The sequence below is a fragment of the Spea bombifrons genome, chromosome 5, assembly GCF_027358695.1.
Source record: "Spea bombifrons isolate aSpeBom1 chromosome 5, aSpeBom1.2.pri, whole genome shotgun sequence".
In the NCBI taxonomy this organism is placed as follows: domain Eukaryota; kingdom Metazoa; phylum Chordata; class Amphibia; order Anura; family Pelobatidae; genus Spea; species Spea bombifrons.
In genome coordinates this window covers 6748380-6762272 of record NC_071091.1, presented here as the reverse complement: position 1 = coordinate 6762272, position 13893 = coordinate 6748380, and the positions used below count along the sequence as shown (strand labels likewise).

Below are 13893 nucleotides of genomic sequence, written 5' to 3'. Positions count from 1 at the left end.
ATGTTGTAGATTTAGAGAGCTATTGGGTACACTGAAATCCCCAAACGTTTTCGTTTCACACTTTTCTCAAAATGATGTTTGTTGAGACACTTTTGTCTTTGGCGGGCATGCGAGTCGGCTGCTAATCCTGGCTTGAGGGATTTCCTCATGACTTGTGTGCCCTTACGGTTGACATGGGCTTACAATCACAATAAGACCCGCTAATTAAAAGTAGAAGATAATATTAATCCAAACCCCAGTATGCTTATGGACAATACAGTCTTTACTTTTAAAAGGGTCACTCCAGCCATCATATACATTTCAATGCATATGATAGCTGCGCGGTCTCTTTAAATCTGTGAGGTGCCCCCCTAGATAATTCATGGAGGGATTCTGTAGATGCCTCTCTGCTATGTGGTTTGCAAACATAATATACTGCCATCAGTATCAGACCTTATATGATCTTTTTTATTTATTTTAATTGCTTACAAACATTTAAAAAGCTATTGTTTCTATGCCAAAGTGCCTGCTTTGGTGTCACATGACAAGTAAGCATTTCCTGCAAAAATGTTTAACCGAGGACAAATTGCATATTATTAAAAAAAATGTCTGGGAAAATTATGAGCATTCAGCAAAGTATTATGTTTCAAATGGCAAATTTAGTTATAACGATGTTAACAGAGCTGGTGGAACAGTACCTGGTAGGACTTTATAGTTGCTTTGGCCCAGTTGACGAGATGTAATGAATTCAGCCGTAGCTCTAAGAGGTGGATGCACCAATCCAGCAAATTACTGGACAAATTATCCTGCTTGGTCCTGAACCGTATGACCCAACCACATTGCACTGGAGCAGCCAACCATGACCAGATGTTGGTCAGCGGGCTGATGAGGTTGAGCATATAAAGAGAATGGAGGAACTGAATCTTATACCAGCAGACGAATATCAAACGTACCTTTATCGGTATAGCTTGTCTTTGTTTCCTATTGGGCTGATAACAAATACACCCACAAATTTCTGGCACATTATTACATAACATAGCTGATATAGACTTTTTCTGGTGCTTTTATAGCTTCCCTAGGTGAATTCCTGTTTGAAAGAATTGTACAGCTGAGGGGCATCTTTGTGTATCAGTATGTAGAATTCATCTGCCTAAAGACAATACAATTAGATGTAAGCTATCTGTTGATGTGCGAGACTTGATGTGTTGTAACTTGGATCAGTCAATCATTAAATAAAAAAAAATATATATATAAAAAGTGTTATTATTGTAACCATATATTAATTCAAAGATTCTTGCATCATAATGGATGATCTCTATAAACCAGATTATGCACAGAGACCTTTACCGACGCAATTGTTAACACTTTAGCCTTTTTGTTATTTAGTTACACACATGATTCGATTTTAAATCTGAACAGTATAAAAATGTTATACTATTTGTCATTGAGCAACGTTACACTGGAGCAGTTCTAGACACACTTATTATTCCGTTCAAATACAGTATAATCCAAATCATCTTAAATCACACTTTATATATTTAAATCTTTAAAAGCATTAACCTCATGCCTTTCATATTCACACTTTAATTCTACTCATACTTACGCCTACGTTAGTCTTATCCCCACTAATTAACTTAGTCATGATCATATTATGTGATGATTTTATCTGAGACACACCTAGTTTGTTTTAAATTATCACTAGAATGTGCAGCCCAGTAATAACCGGGGTAATAAATACTCAAGATATGATGAATAAAACCGTTCATTATTTCTAGGGTGTATTTCCATGGACTATGGTTGTAATTAAGATTACTGCGTGCAGTATTGGTTGCCACTGGGCCATAACACTCCACCAAAACACAAACGTCATAACCCTTTGCACAAGGTTTATCGCCTTAACATCCATACCTTGTGGGAACGTTAAGAGACAAAATATGTGATAGAAACAATAAAGTATATCGAGAAGGGTAACCCAATATCACTGTTTTATGGGACAATCGCTTTACCGAAACCCCCCTCTTAAATCTGAAGGTAAATTATATTTCAGAAGTTGCCTTGATGGCAGCCGTCACCTGGTTCCCATGAGTTCCCTGTCTTGCTAACCCTCTCTTTATTTTTTTCCTTATACACACAGGTGCCATAAACCAGTGGACAGAACCTTTAATTTGATGTTATCTTGTGATCGAAACATTAAATTATACATTGACCAAATGTGCAATTGCAACTAACTGTTCTTTCTGCGTAAATTACCTGAAACATGCATCTTTTAAAATAAGCATAGTGATCAAGGCTTATGTTAACTGATCTGGTACCATGATGACGCTGATTTAGTATTACTGTTAATAATCAAATAATTTGTGATTCAGTGCTGCCCTCTAGAGGAAGGATCGGTAAACACAGCTGCAGGGATTCATCTGTAAGTTGCAGCTATGAAAGCTCTGGGAAAGGTCAAACAGGCTATAATTGGTTTGTGTCTAAAGAAGAAAGACCTTAGTTTCCTACATTTCCAGGAAAGATAATCCCCTTAGGCTATTGAGGGAGAGTATGGCACAACAGAGCTGGTGGCTAATCTAAAATAAAAATAGGTTTAAATTGCTCAAAAAGATAGTTGGGGACAACCATTCATTGCTAAATTTGAAAAAAGGAAATACATATATACAGGCCCATATCATTTACATCAACAGATACATTCAAAAGAAACATAATATATCCGTTTAGAGACAGCATGGTACAGTCATTCCAGTGAGATCATATTTTAATGCATTACTTTCTGAGTTATTTACAGGTTAGTAAATATAAGATATATTTTATTTACTTACCTGGTAAGCAAAGAAGGTTGAAGAGGCATCTACCCTTGTGTATATCTAGGTTTGATGTTGCCCTAGTACTGATCAAGTCCCTAGGCCCCAGCTCTCCATTGTCTCTGCGTTGTATGATATGGCGCTCTCATGGTGCACACCACTTACTGTTGTGTGAGTGCTGGGAAATGATTCCATATTCTGTATCTGGGTGGCATACAGCATAAGGTAACTGTACTATGGATGTTTGAGGCAATGGAGGCACAGATTTTTTATTTATAATGTACCAAAAAAATCCAACCTTCACTACCACCAAGTGCACCAAACCATCCAGTGGCAATGTGTGCGAAACGCAGGGGCATAGCAAATCTGCCCAAAAAGTATCATATGCTTTTTTTTCTACATAGATTGTTATATGTATTTTTTTAATGTTTTTTTTCATTGTATTTCTACACAATACTTGTATTCATGGATATCATTAAAATGGATCTGTCACTTTTCCAAAATACCAAATTTTACAGCTTAGTACATTAATAAATCTATATGATGATGTCTACAGTTTAAAATAATCAATAAATGAATTTATGTTTAAGACTCGCCCTATTTGTATGCTATAGAGTGTCCTTCTTAACTTAAACTTAATGTCTTCGCAGGATCCGCATGATTATTCCTCTCCATTACGTTATCTCATCCCTATCGGTAAGCTGCTCATTTTTGTTAATTGGTTCAGGTAGTCTTTGCATGGATGAGGTGAACAAAAGGGAGAGAACTTCAGGACAGGACATGAATTTAACCTTTTGAGTGCCAGGGTTCTATACTCATTTTTGCACATGGGAGGCCAGGTACATTGCTGAAGTTTTCAGTAGTGAGATTTAGGTAACAATCATATAAACAGTATAAACCTACAATACTGGGCAATTTAAAATATTCATGGATAAGTATTTTAAGGCAGCAACTGACTACATGATATAGTGGTAAAAACTCACAAAAATACAAAGAGTATTCCCCCCCCCCACTATTATTTACCTATAAATTGTAAACCAAATAGTAAAAGTAACAAAACCCATTTAAAAAAAAAAAGACACTTCACTACGGAAATGCTACAAGTGAAAGGGGGCTCATTTATGAGGGATGTGGCTTTAGTGTTTCAACTAAATTAGCTAACTATGCGGTTTTAATAAATTATGTTAAAAAGCTGTGGTGTCAACAATTCCTCTTGAACTGGCAGAGTAGGCTTATGAATCATCCAGGTTGGTATAAGGGTTCTCAGGTTTGCATGCGTTGGATCTTTCTTAAATGTTTCCTAACCCAATCTGATGAACCACAACATTTTCCCCTCCTATCTATACGACTTACCAATGAAACCAGAAGAAAATTGTTTATAAATGTCTCTTTTACAACTAGTTACCTATTCACTAATACTGACCAGACCTTAACAAATCCTCGTTCCCTTGCACAATCATGAAATCGCTGGTTTTGCAAGGTGTACTTGTTATCAGTATGTTACCAAAGCAATATTTTTTTTTTTTTGTTCACAGGACATTGTGGAGAACGTTCTGGAATTGACCCACGCAGAATCGAAAAACGATTTGGCATTTCAGAGAACACACAGCAGCGACACGCAAAGTGCTGATGCAGCGACGCAGGTCGCACACGGGAATAATCCTCGGTGCTCGCCTGTCGCAGGTCACACGCTGTCAGTGCCGAACTCAGCAATACCAGCGTACTAAAGTTTAATGAGTTAACCATACTCACACATGTTAAAAAATGCCATCAATTTAGTACTTTAAATCTGCGTTTAACCTAAATATCAGTATTACGTTGCCATTTCTTCTACTTGAATAAATTAGTATTTTTGTGTTAGAAACCGTACTCATTTGTTAAGTCATTTGAGGTTATCCAACACAATAAGTGATTTAGATATTCGAAACGAAAGGTTTATGGCAATTATGGATATTAAAGTGTAGCATTCTTGCTAAAAACAGATACAATGGATAATCATATAAGATTACAAGCTTTCAAGGTTATTCTCTTCTTCAGGCACACGTTGTCACAGGCTTGTGTTAGTATACTGATAATTTGACTTGTGCATTCGTATTCGGGAGAACATGAAAACGAACACGAATGTTGCATTTTCGTTGTTCAAACCGAATACCGAATAAACTAATATGGCGGCGGGTAAACGGACACAAAGAATCTTCGTATTCATCTTCGTCTTCATTAATATCTCCTAGCTAATCTCCCTGGTCCCCCCCATACAAGTCACTGCCTCTAGCCTGCCTACCTTGTCTACGTAGCATTGCAAGGGTTAACCGGAATGGGAATCTGTAGCATCGTGCCAGGAGTTAAAGGTCGGTAGGAGTGACTCTATTGGTCACCAGCAGGGGCCTCCTCTGGCTTCAACCTGCCATTGATTGATGCCGCAGGAGGCCCCTGCCAGCGACCAACAGAGTCGCACATACAGACATTCAACTCCTGACACTGAAAATTGGTCTGAGGATCAACTCCTGGAACCTACCCAGGCCAAGTTTCGGCATCAGGAGTTAAAGGTCCGTACGAGCGACTCTATTGGTCGCCGGCACTGAGCTCCTCTGGCATTAACCAATGAAGTGCAGTCCCGTTATCTTTTTAAAGGTGTTAACTTAAAATAAAGATTATTCTCTTTATTAGCAGGCATTATACTTGTTTTCATGTACTTGTGTTTTATAGATTTTTTTGGGAATTCAATTAAATTATTATATAATTATAGTCTTAGATAGATAGTCTTGACAGCTTACAATCTATTATACCTAAGTCAGCCAATAAATATATCATCTTCAGTTGTTCTTTTGCTTCCTATGGTTAAAATGCTAACCACTTAAAATTAAAAACTGTATTTTTTTATCTATTTTTTTCCGCACAGCTATTCGTGTTGAGTTTTAGTTATTCGGGAAAACATAAATCATATGATTCAACACTTTATATAATGTGGGTATTTAACTAACTCACATGTGTTTTCAAATCTAATTTTGGAATTGTTAACACTTTATGGAGCAGGGCTATTTTGTAGCAGGGCTATATAGTAAAGTACCTTTTCAATTTTGAACAATTTTGGTAAGATAGGATATACATCTTTACCCATTAATCCAAAAAAAATCTGGAAGACAGGAATATTATATCTGGAGATATTTTGTAGGTGAAATACACGAGGACCTCTGTATATGCAAGTAATATTAAACATGGAGAACAGTTTTGGTGCCTGTTTCACAGCGTCATTAGTCTCTATAATCCGATGGCCTTTGTGGGAAGGAACATTCCTGTTTTCTTGCCCTCTGGACCACAACTTATCCAAACAGCAAACTGTAGTGCCCGCCTGGCATGCAGAAGAGAGGGCAGACATTTCCAAAAGAGTTGAATACCAAAAATCATTGGAAGTTTGCAGAAGATTATGATCCAATAGATTGCAAGCTTGCAAGCGCAGAACTCGTTTATATATTAGTTCTAAACCCTCATCAACGTTATTGTGGATTTTATATATTGTCGTTTTTAATGATGTCTCTACATGACGCTTTATTCATTCTGTATATTGCCCGTGTTACTACATGCTAAGTCTAATCAGTGATAATACAATGTGGAGATAACATATATAATGTGTAGATAACATATTTATATGTTACTTAGGGTAACAAAGTCATTGTAAAGTCAGACGTGATTATTATCATGTACATTCCAGTGATATATGTATATGACACCGAGATAAGAAGTCCAGACAGACACTACATATATCAGCGGCCAAAGCAAATAAGGGTAATTATAATTGGATGGATTAGCGTCAAGCAAATGGAAAACAACTAGACAGAAGCCACACATACAGAAACGTTTTTGAAGGTCTAGCAGATTCCCAAGACCTTCTTACTAGACTTGTGCATTCGTCTTCGGGTGAACATGGAAACGAACACGAAGAGTGCGTTTTCGTGTTCGTTCCGAAGACACGCCGAAGAGAAGACGGCGGCAGTAAAACGTAGGCGAAGACGAAGACACACACCACGAAGATCTTCGTGATTGTCTTCGTCTTCGTCTACCATTCCCCCCCCTTCATCTTACCTTGTCTTGGCTTCGCGGCATCGCGGCAGTTCCCGGAAGTGGAAATCCGCAGGTTCGCCGTCACGGGTTACAGGGCAGTGCGAATGAGCCTATTGGTCGCCTACAGGGACCTCCTCTGGCATCAACCAATTGGTTGATGCCAGAGAAAGACCCTGCAGGTGACCAATAGGCTCACTCGCACGGTCTTTGTAGCCCCTGACAGCGAACCTATGGATTTCCGCTCCCGTTAACCCCTTCGATGCTGCGTTATCTAACGCAGCATCGAAGGGGTTAACGGGAGCGGAAATCCATAGGTTAAAGGGCCGTGCAAGCGACCAATAGGCTCACTTGCATGGCCCCTTAACCCTTTAAAAAAGTTAACCCCTAACTAATTGAACAGGGAGGGAGACCAGTGGCATCGGCAGTGCCGATGCCACTGGTCTCCCTCCCTGTTCAATTAGTTAAATGTCCGTACGAGCGACTTTATTGGTCGCTCGTACGGACATTTAACCCGGCACAGACTAACTAATTGAACAGGGAGGGAGACCAGTGGCATCGGTCTCCCTCCCTGTTCAATTAGTTAAAGACCAGTGGCATCGGCAGGGCAAGTTGCAGCATTGGGGTGTTAAAACCCCAATGCTGCAACTTACCCTGCCGATGCCACTGGTCTCCCTCCCTGTACAGAGTTAAATGTCCGTACGAGCGACTTTATTGGTCGCTCGTACGGACATTTAACCCGACACGGACTAACTAATTGAACAGGGAGGGAGACCAGTGGCATCGGTCTCCCTCCCTGTTCAATTAGTTAAAGACCAGTGGCATCGGCAGGGCAAGTTGCAGCATTGGGGTTTTAAAACCCCAATGCTGCAATTTACCCTGCCGATGCCACTGATCTCCCTCCCTGTTCAGATAGTTAAATGTCCGTACGGGCGACTTTATTGTTCGCTCGTACGGACATTTAATTAATTGAACAGGGAGGGAGACCAGTGGGATGTGCCGGGTAAGTTCTAGCATTGGGGTTTTAAAAGTCTGCACGAGCGACCAACAGAGTCGCTCGTGCAGACTTTTAAAATCCCAATGCTGCAACTTACCCAGCAGATCCCGCTGGTCTCCCTGTTCGATCAGTTAATAAATGATAGAACAGGGAGACCAGCGGGATCTGCCGAACAATTACGGCACCAGGAGTATAACAGTCTGTACGAGCGACCCTATTGGTCGCCAGCAGGGGGCTCGTCTGCCAACAACCAATGGCAGACGAGCCCCCTGCTGACGACCAATAGAGTTGCTCATACGGACATTTAAACTCCTGGCGCCAGAGCGGCTTTAACCCCGTTTTAACCCCTTAACCGGGGAAAACGAAGAAAACCCGAGCACGAAGAATGTCCGCGAATATTCGCCCAAAGAGAAGACAGGACCAGGCGAATATTCGCGGAATACGAAGTTTTTTTTTTTGCCGAAGACGAGCACGAAGACGAACACGAAGAGCCCCCTGGTGCCCAAGTCTACTTCTTACTGAAAAGAAAGATAGAATTTGCCGGAAGATCAGACTCATTTGGCCCCAATCTGCCCATTGTGCCTGCTGTAAAAAATATCAGTTAGGAAGAAAAATATTTGAAAGATATGAGCTGTCTAAGGTGAAGAGAAATAAGTCAATGGGGCCTGATGGGATACAGCCCAGGTTATTAAAAGAGCTTAGTGATGTACTAACAAAAAGTGAGCCGAACTCGAAACTATGTTAAAGGATAGGATTGTTGAACATCTGAAGTCAAATTGGTTTCAAGATCAAAAACAACATGGGTTTACCTCAAAAAGACCATGCCAGACTAATCTAATAGATTTTTTTGATGGGTGACTAAAATAACTGAGCAAGCTGGTGCAGCAGACATTGCGTATCTAGATTTCAGCAACTGGCATTTAATGTGGATAAATGCAAAGTAATGCATCTGGGGAATAAAAACCCAAGGGCAGAGTATAGAATATTTGATACTGTCCTAACCTCAACGAGCGAGGAAAGGGATTTAAAGGTAGGCAGACAATGCAGTAGAGCAGCAGGTAATGCGAGCAGAATGCTTGGTTATATAGCGAGTGGTATTAGTAGATAGAGGGAAGAGCTCGTGCCGTTGTACAGATCACTGGTGAGACCTCACTTGGAGTATTGTGTACAGTAATGGAGACCGGATCACCAGAAGGATATCTATGCATATGTTGGAGAAAGTGCAGAGAAAGGCGACTAAAATGGTTAAAGGATCTTAACATATACATAGTGGATGCATGGAATAGCCTTCCAGCAGAAGTGGTAGATGTTAATACAGTGAAGACATTTAAGCAAGCATGGGATAGGCATAAGGCTAAGCTAGATATGATAGATAAGACCAGGGACTAAGGAAAGTACTCAGAGGTTGGGCAGACCGGATGGGCCAAACGGTTCTTATCTGCCGTAATTTCTATGATTCCTACTCATTATCTCTGCCCTGTTAAGTTGCTGATTGCTGTTGAATGGTTCAGGCAGCCTTTGTGGGGTGAGTAGAACGGAGTGAACTTCAGAACTGGAAATAAATCTTTTTTGGTTCTTACATATATCACAGTTATTCCCAACTATCTTTTTGTATTTGCAGTAATATTATATTGATGAGTGCATTCAAAAGCCTATAATTGGTTACAAAACCATATATATAGTTAAAAATAAAACTGCATTTTTGCACTTCAGCTCAGGTGCACAGATTCCAGCAGTAACAGCAGCGGCTGTGACATCATAGATCTGTGATGCAATAAAGGCGAAGCTGCGCGTATCTGTGCAGGACGCAGGCTCAGATCACCACTTTGCTGGATCGATAGACGAAGCAAAATGTTGCTGATCGTTGTATTATTTCTGCTGTTGCCGGACGTTTGCCCCGCTCCGCTGCCTGCTGATCGGAATGATGATGATGACGGCAAGCTGCTAACGATGGTCACTGAACCAAAAGAGCTGCCGAAGAACAGCCGGGACGGCTTGGATATGAAATGGATCGTTATTATCGGATCAGCGGTAGTTCTATCACTTTGCCTGTGCTGCTGCCTGCTTGGATTCCTTATCTACAGCTATAGAAACCGCAAACCTGAGGAAAAGGGCAGCCTGCGCCAAACCTAGGAAAGATCCGGACCAAGAATATTCCAGTTCTTACTGTCTGTGTTCGTTAAATAATAAATATGTTGCACTTGCAACTTCCAAAGTTATCTTACTCTGTTGTGTATACGTTATATAATATAATTATATGATCATTATATATACTGTATATCATCAGAAAAGCTCTGCATGATCTAAGCTGCAATCTCTGAGTTTAGATCCCGATGTTGTTGAATGGATCAGAAAACAGAGGGTTGTAGTGAATGGCGGATATTCGGAGCGAGGTGTTGTTACCAGTGGGGTACCGCAGGGATCTGTACCCGGACCCATTCTCTGTAATATTTTTATTAGTGATATTGCAGAAGGTCTTGATGGAAAGGGACGTCTTTGTACAGATCACTGCTGAGACCTCACTTGGAGTATTGTGTACAGTAATGGAGATCGGATCACCAGAAGGATATAGAAATGTTGGAGAAAGTTCAGAGAAGGGCGACTAAAATGGTTAAAGGATCTTTACATATACAGCCTGGAAGAAAGACGTGACAGACGGGGGATATGATAGAAACATTTAAATACATTTAAAAATGGAATCAACAAGATAAAGGAGGAGAGTTTATTTAAAAGAAGAAAAACTACCACAACAGGAGGGCATAGTCTTAAATTAGAGGGGCAAAATGTTTAAAAGAAATATCAGGAAATATTTACAGAAATGGTAGTGGATGCATGGAATAGCCTTCCAGCAGAAGTGGTAGAGATTCATACAGTGACGACATTTAAGCAAGCACTGGATAGGCATAAGGCTAAACTATTTATAAGGTAAAAGAAAAAATGTCGGTGCGCTAAGCTAGTCACAGGCTCAAATAATACAAATGTATAATACGAGGCCTACCAAACAGGTGTAAGCATGCTGCAAAAACAGTGTATTGGCTGTACAATGTATACAAGAAACAAAAACTGTCTGCGCTTCTTACCCTAATAAAGTTGGCAACAAATATATAAACATAATATAAATGAGAGGTTTTGGTTATATGAATTGGCCAAAGCATAATTAATTTGTTGCCAACTTTATTAGGGTAAGAAGCGCAGACAGTTTTTGTTTTTTGTATATATAAAGTAAGACCAGGGACTAAGGAAAGTATTTAGAGGTTTCTTTCCTCTAAACCCCCGTCGCTTCCGTTTCAGACTAATGCCCCTTTCTCCTCTGAATACAAGTTCATATATTCACGTGTCCCATGCATGTTGATTTCCTTTTTCTGTAGTGGAGACAAAACTTGGGAAACATTTTACTGCAACAAACAACCATTTCAGAACATAGATCACAAATATTTCAGGGTTTTTTTAGTAACAATTTTTTTTCTTCTTTTTGTAACCGGTTATTTCCAGTCACCAATTGGCTATTCTAAATAAAGTGAATCTAAAGTAATGTTTTTATTTCCTGAAATATTAAGCTATACACACTGGAAAGCAGTTCTGACCTGGTACCGGTAAAATCAGCCCTGACATCGCACCAAAGGTAGACGGGCGGCGCAGGCTCACCAGACAACGGCCGATATATTTGAGAGATTTACAAACGTAACACTCTTTCAGTCCATGAGATGGCAGACTTGTTCCAGGATTCTGGTGGGATTTGCAAAAAAAAAGTTGTTTTTAAATACATTTTTTACTGTATAGTGACAGCAAGACACCTATATATAGTGGAAAGGTAACTTTTATCGGTTCCTTTAGATTTAACTCACAAATATTCCGGTGTAACTGACTTTTAAGTAGTTTAGCAGTCATCATTACATCAGACCGCAAAAGTGCCAATCACACAAATTGATTCTACCGTAACCACGATAGGAATTTATTCAATGTTTTATTCAAATTCAATTCTCAAAGTATCCACACATTTATTACGCCAGTCATGCCAGGCTATTTACATATATTGCTTTTTGCATTTTGCATAGTGTTAAATGAAGGCTATTGTTTGCATATATTAATTATAGCAATTGGTGTTTCCTAAAAATGTGCTGTTTTTAGGAGAACACAGAAAAAGTGCAGGCTGCGTATCCTATAATTACTGTTTAAAAATATATGAGATGACAATATCGGGGTTCAGTCATGCAATATATGTGTATAAGCACCATAAAGAAAATATTTTATCATATACTTTATATATATACTTATATATACTATATATATATATATATATATATATATATATATATATATATATATATATGCAAAATAGGGGAGCACGCAAAGCAAAAAGCATAAAAAGGCATACATACATATTTATATTCCCTAGTTGCTGGTAGAATAATTCTTGCTTTGATATACTGTGTATAAAATATATATATTAATAATAATAATATAATAAGATATATATATATATAATATATATATATATATATATATATATATATATATACATATATATATATATATATATATATATATAATATATATATGTATATATATATATATATATACATATATATATATTATATATATCTTATATAATATATATTATATATATATGAATATGTATTATATATATATGTATATGTATATATATATATATATATATATATATATATATATATATCAAATATGGTGCTTAATATAGCAAAGAAGGTTATATCTGACAAAAAACAGGTTTTATTTTATTTTGCAATATAAAAAATTATGTGAATCAGCAAATTCAAAATGCAGCCTCCATTCTATACTCCACTGTAATAATAAATACGTTAAAAAAAACATACTCACTGTCTTAGAATACTTACGTGCCCGTAGAGTTCTTATTTGCTTCTGCAGCGATCTGATTCAGATTCCCAGATTGCAGCAAATTCTCAAAAAACAAACAAAACAAGAGACACAAAACTCCATAGTGTAAAAATAATAAATAAGTCATGTAACCAGATGTCCGCTGATGCAAACAGTAGTAGCAGCAAAGTCCTCTGAAGAAATAAAGATGTAATATCAATAAATCCCACAAACTCCTTCTAGCTGCAGACCTGGAGGCGGCCATTGCTCTCAGTCGAGATATTTTGGGTGACTTTTCCTGCTCAAAACACCACACTGTGCTGATTCTTTATGGCAATGCTAATTAAGTCCTCCATTGACTTGAATCAAATTGCCCGGATGTCAGGGCCACACGAGCTTCGCCCTTCAACGGCGTCCCGGCAACTTTCTCTGTCTGTCTGCCAGATGGCGGCGTGTCAAGCTGCCAGCCTCTTCACTTACTGACAGGAGCAGTGAGTGCCACAGCAGCAGCTCCTGGCCGCCCGTTTTACCGTTTTGTTGTTTATCGCAGACATTATGATAAGGAGGACACCAATAAATGGAGGAAGTTCCTCTTAAAGTACCCAAATTCTGTATGACTAAAGGTGTCCTAACAATTAGATATATGCACGTGGAACATAAATTATTCAGACACATTTTTGGTTGACAACAAATTTCTTTTCCTGCACTTCTGGTTCAGAAGAAATTTGGAAGGATTTTTGTATTCAGAAACAATTGTTTTAAATTTTTTTCTCAATTTCTCTCATTCCTTATCACTCGCTACCTTCCTCCTCCGACAACCGCTTCTGCATCTCCCCTTCGTAGACATTCGTCTCTCCTGTTCAGGGGTGCGTGGAGGCTCCGTCCTTTTGTTTAAAAAAAAAAAGAGAAGAATGTCTGTGAATGGAAGACATGAAAGTAGCTGGCAGAGAATATAGGAATTTTGGGGGGGTTTCCCCCAAAAAACACAACGTTCCCACAAAGTCCTCTCCAGGAAACTCAAAGACAAGAACTCCAGGTAAGCCCTCATTTTTCTCCATCGCTCTGTCCCACACTTCATTTAACTTCCTCACTATTACACCACTCCTCATTACACAGAACGTCCAATCCATCAACAAATTCCAAAAACAATTCGGAGCTTTCTTTTTTTTTACTTTTGTTTGTTTTGTTGGGGTCCCTCCTTGTTCA

General features: G+C 38.7%; 1 long non-coding RNA gene across 1 annotated transcript in view; it reads left to right on the top strand.

The window, feature by feature from the left end:
- LOC128497937 (uncharacterized) overlaps positions 1–13893 on the top strand; it is a 39273-nt gene that overhangs the window by 14816 nt on the left and 10564 nt on the right. The window contains exon 2 of the long non-coding RNA XR_008354362.1: positions 3431–3476. This is a non-coding gene — a long non-coding RNA (uncharacterized LOC128497937). The remainder of the gene's footprint in view (positions 1–3430; positions 3477–13893) is intronic.